This window comes from Hevea brasiliensis, chromosome 6 (genome assembly GCF_030052815.1).
Source record: "Hevea brasiliensis isolate MT/VB/25A 57/8 chromosome 6, ASM3005281v1, whole genome shotgun sequence".
In the NCBI taxonomy this organism is placed as follows: Eukaryota; Viridiplantae; Streptophyta; class Magnoliopsida; order Malpighiales; family Euphorbiaceae; genus Hevea; species Hevea brasiliensis.
In genome coordinates this window covers 64,089,445-64,101,267 of record NC_079498.1, presented here as the reverse complement: position 1 = coordinate 64,101,267, position 11,823 = coordinate 64,089,445, and the positions used below count along the sequence as shown (strand labels likewise).

Here is an 11,823-nt window from a genome sequence, read left to right as displayed (position 1 = left end):
TACAAAGTTCAAACATTAATAGGAAGGTCAGATTTGGCAGGCTACAAATGAGAGACAATCTGAAAAGAGATGTTTTGTCTTGAAGCTAAAAGTAGTAATTTTGCTTTTCCTATAAATAGTTGAAGCATGGCTGGAGCTCTTGAACAAAGTTATGGCTTCCAATCTTTGCAAAATGGACAAAAGCATTTTCAAAAGGTTGGTGGAGATGGGCTGCCAATTGTGCTGCAACCTAGGCACTCCACCTGGGCGTCACATTGGATGCCAACTAGGATGGAATTGCTGACGTGGCTGCCACATGTATGCCACCTTGGACAGATGCCACTTGGTCTCTTGGCTCCTCAAATATGCAAAGGAATGTACAGCAAGGTTGGCTTCCCTCTTCCAAGTCAAAACTGAATACTTGCAAGAGGTTGGACTTGGTGATGTGCTTATGCACCAAGCCTTGAAGCTTCTTAGCCATTGCTCTAGTTATTGGCCCTTGGTGTACAATTGGTGCAACCAGTTCCTCATCATCCTCTGCCTCTTCGAAAGAATTCGTCCTCAAATTATCATCATCTGCATAGAAAGGAGCAAGATCAGTCACATTAAATGTAGCACTTACACCATACTCACCTAGAAGGTTTATCTTGTATGCATTGTCATTAATTCTCTCTAGCACTTCGAAAGGTCCATCACTCCTAGGTTGAAGTTTTGATTTCCTTTGTGTAGGAAACCTCTCCTTCCTCATGTGAACCCATACAAGATCACTAGGTTGGAACACCATCTTCTTTATCCCCTTGTTAGCTTGGGCTGCCCTCCTCTCATTCACTTTCTCCATTTTTTGCTTTGCTTTTTGATGCATTTGTTTCACCATTTCAGCTTTCCTTTTGCCATCTAAACTAGCAAGCTCATTAGTAGGCAAAGGCAACAAATCTAAAGGAGTTAGTGGGTTAAAACCATATACAAGTTCAAAGGGTGAATAACCAGTAGATGAATGCATAGACCTGTTGTATGCAAATTCTATGCATGGTATGCACTCCTCCCAAGCTTTCAAGTTTTGTTTAATCATTGCACGTAGAAGAGTGCCCACGGTCCTATTGACAACTTCTGTTTGCCCATCCGTTTGTGGATGGCAAGTGGTAGAGAAACAAAGTTTAGTTCCTAATTTTCCCCACAAGACTTTCCAAAAATGGCTTAGAAATTTCACATCCCTATCACTAACAATTGTTCTAGGAATGCCATGCAATCTAACTATCTCCCTAAAGAACAAAGAAGCAATGTAAAATGCATCGTCAGTCTTGTGACATGGTATGAAATGAGCCATCTTGGAAAAACGATCAACAACAACAAAAATACTATCATGGCCTTTCTTTGTCCTAGGTAAACCCAAAATGAAATCCATGGATAAATCTACCCAAGGTTCACTAGGAACACTCAATGGCATGTATAGACCATGCGGCTTTACTTTGGACTTTGCCTTCATGCAACTCACACATCTAGCACACACTCTCTCTACATCCCTCTTCATGTGTGGCCAATAAAAATGTTCCTTTAAAATTTCTAAGGTCTTTGCAACCCCAAAATGTCCCATTAAACCACCAGCATGTGATTCTTTAACAAGCAACTCTCTAATTGAGCATTTAGGCACACATAATTTATTTTCCCTAAACAAGAAACCATTATGCCTATAGAATTTATCATATGCAGCATGTTCACAAAAGGCAAACACTTTCCCAAAGTCATCATCATTAGCATACATTTCTTTCACATGTTCGAAGCCTAAAAGTCTAGCATCAAGCATGGAAAGTAAAGTGTACCTCCTTGAAAGTGCATCAGCCACCACATTCTCTTTGCCTTGCTTGTATTGAATCACATATGGGAAACCTTCAATGAATTCACTCCACTTGGCATGGCGCTTGTTGAGCTTGTTCTGGCCCTTTAAGTACTTGAGTGACTTATGGTCACTATGAATGACAAACTCCTTTGGCCACAAGTAGTGTTGCCAAGTCTCAAGTGCATGCACCAGAGCATACATCTCTTTGTCATAAGTGGAGTAGTTCAATGTAGCCCCACTTAGCTTCTCACTGAAGTAGGCAATCGGTCTCCTTTCCTGCTTCAAAACAGCTCCAATACCCACTCCAGAGGCATCACATTCAATCTCAAAAGTTTTAGAAAAATCAGGTAAAGCAAGTAAAGGTGCAGAACACAATTTCTCCTTGAGTGAATTAAATGCATGCTCTTGTTTTTCCCCCACTTGAATCCCACATTCTTTTTTACAACTTCATTCAAGGGTGAGGCTATGGTACTGAAGTCCTTTACAAATCTCCTATAAAAACTAGCCAACCCATGGAAGCTCCTCACATCACTCACGGACTTAGGTGTAGGCCACTCTCTAATGGCTCTTACCTTGTCCTCATCAACCTCAATTCCCTTGCCACTCACCACAAATCCTAAGAAAATAACTTTGTCCATACAGAAAGTGCATTTCTTAAGATTGGCATACAAGTGCTCTTTTCTCAACACCTCAAAGACTTGTCTTAAGTGCAGCAAATGATCATGCATATTTTGGCTATATACTAGGATATCATCAAAATACACTACAACAAATTTTCCTAGGAAAGCACGCAACACATGGTTCATAAGCCTCATAAATGTACTAGGTGCATTAGTCAAACCAAATGGCATGACTAACCATTCATATAGTCCATATTGAGTCTTAAAGGCAGTTTTCCATTCATCTCCTAATTTTATGCGAATTTGGTGATAACCACTCTTTAAGTCAATTTTAGAAAATATGCATGCACCATGCAACTCATCAATCATATCATCAAGTCTAGGTATGGGATGTCTATACTTTACAGTGATTTTGTTGATTGCTCTACAATCCACACACATGCGCATGCTCCCATCTTTTTTTAGCACCAAAAGTGTACGGCACATGGGTTCATGCTCTCCCTAACATGGCCTTTTGCTAGAAGCTCCTCCACTTGTCTTTGAAGTTCCTCAGCCTCTTCCGAATTGGTCCTATAGGCTGGCCTATTTGGGATTACAGCTCCAAGCACAAAATCTATTTGGTGCTCTATGCCTCTAATGGGTGGTAGCCCATTAGATATTTCTTCAGGGAAGACATCCTCAAACTCCTGCAACAAGGGCAAAGCACAACTAGGAATGGATTGGTTAAGGTTAGAAACATTGGTGTAAGCTCCCTTACAAATTAGCAAAGCCACTGGCATACTAGAAAAATATGCAGTCCTCACATCCTTGGCTTTTGCTAGCAAACTGACTTTATTCTCTCCACTCTTCTCACAACTCTCCTTTTGCCCCGAGCCCTTTCCTTTTGGTTTCGCTCTTTGGGAATTTTCTCTCTTCTCTTTCTCTTCCTCATTTTTCCCTCTTACTTTTTCCTCTCTTTCTTTTCTTTCTTTCTCTTTTTGCACTCTTAGCTCGGCCTCTCTTTGTTGTTGCTCATTCATGGTATGTTTTATCCTTAATTGATCTTCAAAAGCTTGTGTGGGTGATAATGTTGCTAAAGTAACCCTTCGTCCATCATGATCAAAGGAGTATCTATTCCTAAATCCATCATGCACCACCTTCCTATCATATTGCCATGGTCTCCCTAGCAAAATATGTCCAGCATGCATTGGCACCACATCACACAACACCTCATCCTTATACCTTCCAATAGAAAAAGCCAACATCACTTGCTTGTTCACCTTAATTTCCCCACATTCATTCAGCCATTGCAACTTGTATGGTCTAGGATGCTTCATGGTGCGCATGCCAAGCTTCGCAACCATGAGTGTACTGGCAACATTCACACAACTACCACTATCTACAATCATGCTACAAGTTTTACCATTCACCAAGCATCTAGTGTGGAAAATATTTTCCCCTTGTAGTGAATCCCCCTCTTCTTCCTTTGCTTGTGCACTTAGTGCACGCCTAACCACCAGAATATTACCTCCCACGGCATGCTCTACATCACTAGCTTCCTCCAAAGGAGGCATACTCTCACTAGCATCATCATCATCAACATCATCATCTTCTGATTCGACCTCCCCATTCTGCCTCATCACCATCACCCTCTTGTTAGGACATTGAGATGCATAATGTCCCTTCCCTAGGCACTTAAAACATTGGATATCCCTGGTTCTTCCAGTAGAGGTCTTTCTCAGTCACACTAGGCTTTTCTCCACCCCTAGTCTTCTCTTTCTTTTCCTTAGAAACAGCCTTGGAATCATAAGTTTCACCCTTCTTCCAATTCGGTTTCCATGGAGCATTGTTGCTCGAATTCATACCTACACCCATCTTCAATGCTTTCTTCTTTTTTAGTTGTTTTTCTATCTTGATTGCCATATTTAACATGTCATCAAGCTCTACATAGTGTTGTAGCTCCACTATGTTGGCAATATCAAGATTCAGCCCCTTTAGGAACCTAGCCATAGTGGCTTCCCTATCCTCCTCTACATTGGCTCTTATCATAGCCATCTCCATCTCCTTGAAATATTCTTCCACACTTTTGTTTCCTTGCACCAGCCCTTGCAACCTTTGGTGCAACTCCCTATAGTAATGTTGAGGTACAAATCTGTCCCTCATGATTTGCTTCATCTCATCCCAAGTTTCAACACCCCTCATCCCATTTCTCCTTCTTTTAGTGAGCAATTGATCCCACCAAACTATGGCATAATCTGTAAACTCAACTACTGCAAGCTACACCTTCTTTTCCTCGCTATAATTGTGACAATAAAAAATGAGATCCACCTTCCTCTCCCACTCCAAATATGCATCCGGATTGGCTTTGCCTTGGAATGGTGGAATTTTCATATTGATCCCACTAATGTTACCATCCACTCTCCCTCTCCCTCTTGCTTCCTCTATATTACCTCTTCTCAAGTTTCTGCCTCCACCTCTTCCACCCCTATTACATCTCATCCCTCTCGGTCTATAGTGGTCATCATGTGCAGCAGAGTGCTGGTCATCCTCTTCATCAGAATCATCATCATTTTCATCCCCCCAATCATCTGTAGGTGGTGCATTGTTCACTCTAGATCCCCTAGCCCTATTCTGCCCCTCATTTGTGTTTTGTCTACCATTCCCACTATTCTGCTCAATTCTTTCAATTCGGTCAGCTAGGTTGCTCAATTGTCTACCAATTCTTTCCAAATGTTGAACAAGTGCTTGTTGGTAAAAAGGATTATCCATATTAAGTCCACTAGTTTGTTCTTGTGACATTTTTAACACCTGCACAAAAAGTTAGTAAAATAGAAAACAACCTCACAATTTCACTCAATTTTTGGTCATTCAAGTGTTTGTACTCAGTTTATAGGCTTTTACCCTCTTGGAGTACTTGCCACTAGATGCCTTTTTCCAGTTAAGCTTGCTTACCAAGTTCTTGTCAGAACTAATGCAATTCCAGCAAGTTTAAATCAAGTTTTAATATATGTTCAAGCACAAACTTAAGCAAAACGTGTGGAATAAGTGTTTGTTATGACACTTGAAGCAAGAAATGAAGACACCAAGCTCTAGAGCAATGAAGTGAAATAGGAGTCGAAATTAGCTTGCTACTTTTGCCTCTCCCCGAAAAAGGCAAAGTTGGAATTTTGTAAAACTGTTTTAAGAGCAGCGACAAGAGATAGTTTTAGTAGGAAAATCAAGTCTAGAGGTTCCAGAAAGCACCTTGAAGTTTTGGACTCCAAATTGTCCTAATAGGTGCTAAATTTCGTTCACCAAGTAAACGGTTGAATTTTTACACCAAATTTGATTTCTAGGCTTAATTTCGTCTACAAAGCACCCCAATGAAGTTTTAGAATTTTCTAGGTTGGTTTGGTTATACCTCCCCCAAAACAGCCACCAAATAGAAATGTTGAACTTATAATATTCCAGCTCTCAAACATATACTTTAGCACCCTTTTTTTTTAAACCCCTTTTTTTTTCTTCTTTTTTTTAAGCCCTTTTTTTTCTTCTTTCTTTTTGTTCTATATATATATATATATATATATATCATGTAACTACACAACAGATACACTCAACACATCCAGCACTAAACACTTCAACAACACATTTCACAAGCCACAAAGATGCAAATAACCAGGTTGTGAAGAAAAGGTTTAAGGTAGAAAACAACACAAATGTGACAAAACTAGGGAAACAAGGACAGATGCAAGAAAGACTCTAATATACCCTAAGATTAGTAGTATTGAGTGTTAACTCACTACTAAGCCCAGAATATGTTCAGATTTTCTTAAAAATACCAGAAAACACAAGGACTTGAAAAACCTTCAAGGCTGAAACACAAGGAAGAAAAAAAGGAAAAAGGAAAAACAAGAACACAACAAAATGGATGACCGACCTGTTTTGAAGAGAGCCTAAGCTCTGATACCAAATGATACGGTTTTTACCCTTAGTAGCTGATTCCACTAAGAAGAAAGACCAAAGGACCGTTTTCAAAACAAGCCAAGAAACTCCCTTGAACCTTCAACCCTTCACCTTGAAGATGGAGAACTGAAAATATAATTCCCAAGAAAGACAGCCAAGAACAAGACCAATTCACCTATGCTGATGAACAACCTTGAACATATAATAAAACTTAACAAATCAAGGCAAGAATTTGCTAAGAAAAATGGAGAGAGTTCTAAGAAGAACTTTGAAGCAAAGCTCCAGCAATTTTGCTCAAAAAATTACCATATGAATTCTGTTCTCTAAATGAAACAAAAGAAGGCTAATATGAGTTGGTGTATTCTGCCAAGACATTTCAACAACCATGGGACATGTGCAAGTCTTGGTTAATACACCAATCTCTCCAAAAATAGATACAAAGTTCAAACATTAATAGAAAAGTCAGATTTGACAGCCTACAAATGAGAGACAATCTGAAAAGAGATGTTTTGTCTTGAAGTTGAAAGTAGTAACTTTGCTTTTCCTATAAATAGTTGAAGCATGGCTGGAGCTCTTGGACAAAGTTATGGCTTTCAATATTTGCAAAATGGACAAAAGCATCTTCAAAAAGTTGGTGGAGATGGGCTGCCAATTGTGCTGCCACCTAGGCACTCCACATGGGACACCACATTGGATGCCAACTAGGATGGATTTGCTGAGGTGGCTGCCACATGTATGCCAACTTGGACGGATGCCACTTGGTCTCTTGGCTCCTCAAATATGCAAAGGAATGTACAGCAAGGTTGGCTTCCCTCTTCCAAGTCCAAACCGAATACTTGTAAGAGGTTGGACTTGGTGATGTGCTTATGCACCAAGCCTTGAAGCTTCTTAGCCATTGCTCTAGTTATTGGCCCTTGGTGTGGAATTGGTGCAATCGGTTCCTCATCATGCTTGTTCACCTTAATTTCCCCACAGTCATTCAGCCATTGCAACTTGTATGGTCTAGGATGCTTGATGGTGCGCATGCCAAGCTTCGTAACCATGAGTGTGCTGGCAACATTCACACAACTACCACTATCTACAATCATGCTACAAGTTTTACCATTTACCAAGCATCTAGTGTGGAAAATATTTTCCCTTTGTTCTCCTTCTTCCTCCTTTGCTTGTGCACTTAGTGAACGCTTAACCACCAGAATATTTCCTCCCACGGCATGCTCTACATCACTAGCTTCCTCCAAAGGAGGCATACTCCCACTAGCATCATCATCATTTTCATCCCCCCAATCATCTATAGGTGATGCATTGTTCACTCTAGATCCCCTAGCCCTATTTTGCCCCTCATTTGTGTTTTGTCTACCATTCCCTCTATTCTGCTCAATTCTTTCAATTCGGTCAGCTAGGTTGCTCAATTGTCTACCAATTCTTTCTAAATGTTGAACAAGTGCTTGTTGGGAAAAAGGATTATCCATATTAAGTCCACTAGTTTGTTATTGTGACATTTTTAATACCTGCACAAAGAAGTTAGTAAAACAGAAAACAACCTCACAAATTCACTCAATTTTTGGTCACTTAAGTGTTTGTACTCAGTTTATAGGCTTTTACCCTCTTAGAGTTCTTACCACTCGATCCCTTTTTCCACTCAAGCTTGCTTACCAAGTTCTTGTCAGAACTAATGCAATTCCAGCAAGTTTAAATCAAGTTTTAATATATGTTCAAGCACAAACTCAAGCAAAATGTGTGAAATAAGTGTTTGTTATGACACTTGAAGCAAGAAATGAAGACACCAAGCTCTAGAGCAATGAAGTGAAAAAGGAGTCGAAATTAGCTTGCTATTTTTGCCTCTCCCCCGAAAAAAAGGCAAAGTTGGAATTTTGTAAAACTGTTTTAAGGGCAGCAACAAGACATAATTTTAGTAGGGAAAATCAAGTCTAGAGGTTCCAGAAAGAACCTTGATGTTTTGGATTTCTAGTCTTAATTTCGCCTACAAAGCACCCCTATGAAATTTTAGAATTTTCTGGGTTGGTTTGGTTATACCTCCCCCAAAACAGCCACCAAAAAGAAATGTTGAACTTACAATATTCCAGCACTCAAACAAACACTTTAGCACCTTTTTTTTTACTTATTTTCTTTCTTCTTTCTTTTTTTTTTTTTTTTTTTTTTTATATCATGTAACCACACAATAGATACCCTCAACACATCCAACACTAAATACTTCAACAACACACTTCACAAGCCACAAAGATGCAAATAACCAGGTTGTGAAGAAAAGATTTAAGGTAGAAAACAACACAAATGTGACAAAACTAGGGAAACAAGGACAGAAGCAAGAAATACTCTAATATACCCTAAGATTAGTATTATTGAGTGTTAACTCACTACTAAGCCTTGAATATGTTTAGATTTTCTTAAAAACACCAGAAAACGCAAGGATTTGAAGACCCTTCAAGGCTTAAACACAAGGAAGACAAAAGAAGGGGAAAGGAAAAAAGCAATAACACAACAAAATGGATGACCAACCTGTTTTGAAGAGAGCCTAAGCTCTGATACCAAATGATGCGGTTTCTACCCTTAGTTGTTGATTCCACTAAGAAGAAAAACCAAAGGACCGTCTTCAAAACAAGCCAAGAAACTCCCTTGAACCTTCAACCCTTCACCTTGAAGATGGAGAATTGAAAATATAATTCCCAAGAAAGATAGCCAAGAACAAGACCAATTCACCTATGCTGATGAACAACCTTGAACATATAATAAAACTTAACAAATCAAGGCAAGAATTTGCTAAGAAAAATAGAGAGAGTTCTAAGAAGAACTTTGAAGCAAAGCTCCAGCAATTTTGCTCAAAAAAATATCATATGAATTCTATCTTCAAAATGAAACAAAAGAAGGCAGAAATATGGGTTGGTGTATTCTGCCAAGGCATTTCAACAACCATGGGACATGTGCAAGTCTTGGTTAATACACCAATCTCTCCTAAAAATAGATACAAAGTTCAAACATTAATAGGAAGGTCAGATTTGGCAGGCTACAAATGAGAGACAATCTGAAAAGAGATGTTTTGTCTTGAAACTAAAAGTAGTAACTTTGCTTTTCTTATAAATAGTTGAAGCATGGCTGGAGCTCTTGAACAAAGTTATGGCTTCCAATCTTTCCAAAATGGACAAAAGCATATTCAAAAGGTTGGTGGAGATGGGCTGCCAATTGTGCTACCACCTAGGCACTCCACCTGGGCGCCACATTGGATGCCAACGAGGATGGACTTGCTGACGTGGCTGCCACATGTATGCCACCTTGGACGGATGCCACTTGGTCTCTTGGCTCCTCAAATATGCAAAGGAATGTATAGCAAGGTTGGCTTCCCTCTTCCAAGTCCAAACCGAATACTTGCAAGAGGTTTGACTTGTTGATGTGCTTATGCACCAAGCCTTGAAGCTTCTTAGCCATTGCTCTAGTTATTGGCCCTTGGTGTGCAATTGGTGCAACCAGTTCCTCATCAATCACACATCTACACAAGTTAATCACCAAGTAAAATGTGATTTAATTGATTAATTAAAGAGTTTAATTAATTAATTAAATAGGTTATTTAATCCTAGCCTAGTTGCAGGTTTAGGAGTAACTTGAATCATTCCTATATGAAGGAAGGAATATTCCTTTTGATGCTTTTTTAAAAGATCTTCAGAAAACAGACTCCTGGAATGTAATCCTTCATGGATAGGAGAGGCTTGTTCTACAGTTTTCACTACATAATCAGACTTAAACCGGAAACTAGTATGAGATTTATAGATAAGATTAGAAGAGATGGGAGGCAACTTCCAATTACTTAGATTATTTTCTATATTAGACAACAATAATATTTCTTTATTTTTTGATTTTTTTCTTTTCCTTTTCTTCGAACCTAGCACTCCTAGAGCTACCAGACAAGCTAGAGAATAGTTTGTCCACTTGTTCTAGATCACTGTCATTGCCTAATATGCCTTTCTCTCGGCTTCTTCAGCTGTAGGATACGTGACTTGGGTTTCACTAGAACTTATGACCACTTCTTTCCCCAAATACAAACTCTCTCTCACTTCCCTCCCCTTCGCATACAAACTCACTTTTCTCTCCTTGCTCTCCTTTTACCCCGAACATGGTCCCTCCTTCTTGGACTCTTGCTTCCCATTTTTCTCTTCATTCTCTCCTCTCCTTTTCTCTCCACTAGGTTCGGCCCCTCCTTTATTTTCACTCGCACTATCCTTTGCTCCACTAATGGACTTTTGGATGTTGATTTGGTCTTGATGGACTTGAGATGGGATCAATGGGAGTAGCTTGACCTTTCTGCCATCCTTGATAAATGAGATGGTGTTGCTTCGGCCTTCATGTGTAGCATCCATATCAAACAGCCACGGCCTCCCAAGCACAAGTGAGCGGCTTGCATAGGGATAACATCACAATATACCTCATCTTTGTACTTCCCTATGGAGAATGGTACCACCACTTGCTTAGTGACATTCACCTTTGCACAATTGTTTAGCCATTGCAACCAATATGGCTTGGGGTGCTTAAGTGTGGGCAGCCCCAATTTCTCCACCATAAGCTCACTAGCCACATTGCAATAGCTCCCACTATCTATGATCACACTACAATTTTTATCCTTCACCTTACACCTAGTGTGAAAGATGTTCTCCCTTTGCATCAAGTCCTCATCTCCCTCACCCTTGGCTTGTGTAGCCAAAATACGCATAGTCACCAAGACACTTGCATCATGCCTTTCGGCCCCATATCCTCTATCATCATCACTATCATCTGCTTTCAACTCTTCCCCTCTTCTTCACTTTCCAACTCCCCATCATTAGTCATGATCATCACTCTTTTATTTGGACATTGAGAAGCAATATGTCCATTCCCTAAACACTTGAAGCACTGATGTCCCTACTCCTTTGAGTGGCATTAGAAGCTACTGAAGTGGCAACTTTCTCCATCCCTTCACTCTTATCTTTGCCCTTCCACTCCTTAGAGTAGCTAGGAGTAAATTTCTCCCCCTTTTGCTTAGTGTCTAGGTTCAGCTTCAAGGAAGGCTTGGTGACCGAATATGGAACACCTCCATACTTAGCCAAATGCTTCTTCTTTATTTGCTTATCCACCTTCATAGCCATATGCACCAACTCATTTATGGTGTCATAGTGATGCAATTCCACAATGTTAGCAATTTTAGCATTTAATCCACTATGAACTCTTGCCATTGAAGCTTTTGCACTCTCCTTAATGCTAGCCCTAATCATGGCTATTTCCATGGCCTTGTGATAATCCTCCACACTCTTGGAGCCTTGAGTTAATCTTTGAAGCCTTTGATGCAACTCCCTAATGTAGTGAGGAGGCACAAATCTGTCTCTTAGCAATTCTTTCATTTCCTCCCATGTCTGGATTGGTCTCAACCCATTCCTCCTCCTTTTAGCTTGGACTTGATCCCACCACACTATGGTATAGTCCTTGAAT

At 39.8% G+C, this 11,823-nt stretch overlaps 1 pseudogene; it reads right to left on the bottom strand.

Annotated features, from left to right (window-relative positions):
* Positions 1-454: 454 nt before the first annotated feature.
* LOC131180650 (uncharacterized) lies at positions 455-7,823 on the bottom strand (annotated as a pseudogene).
* Between the last annotated feature and the right edge of the window lie 4,000 nt (positions 7,824-11,823).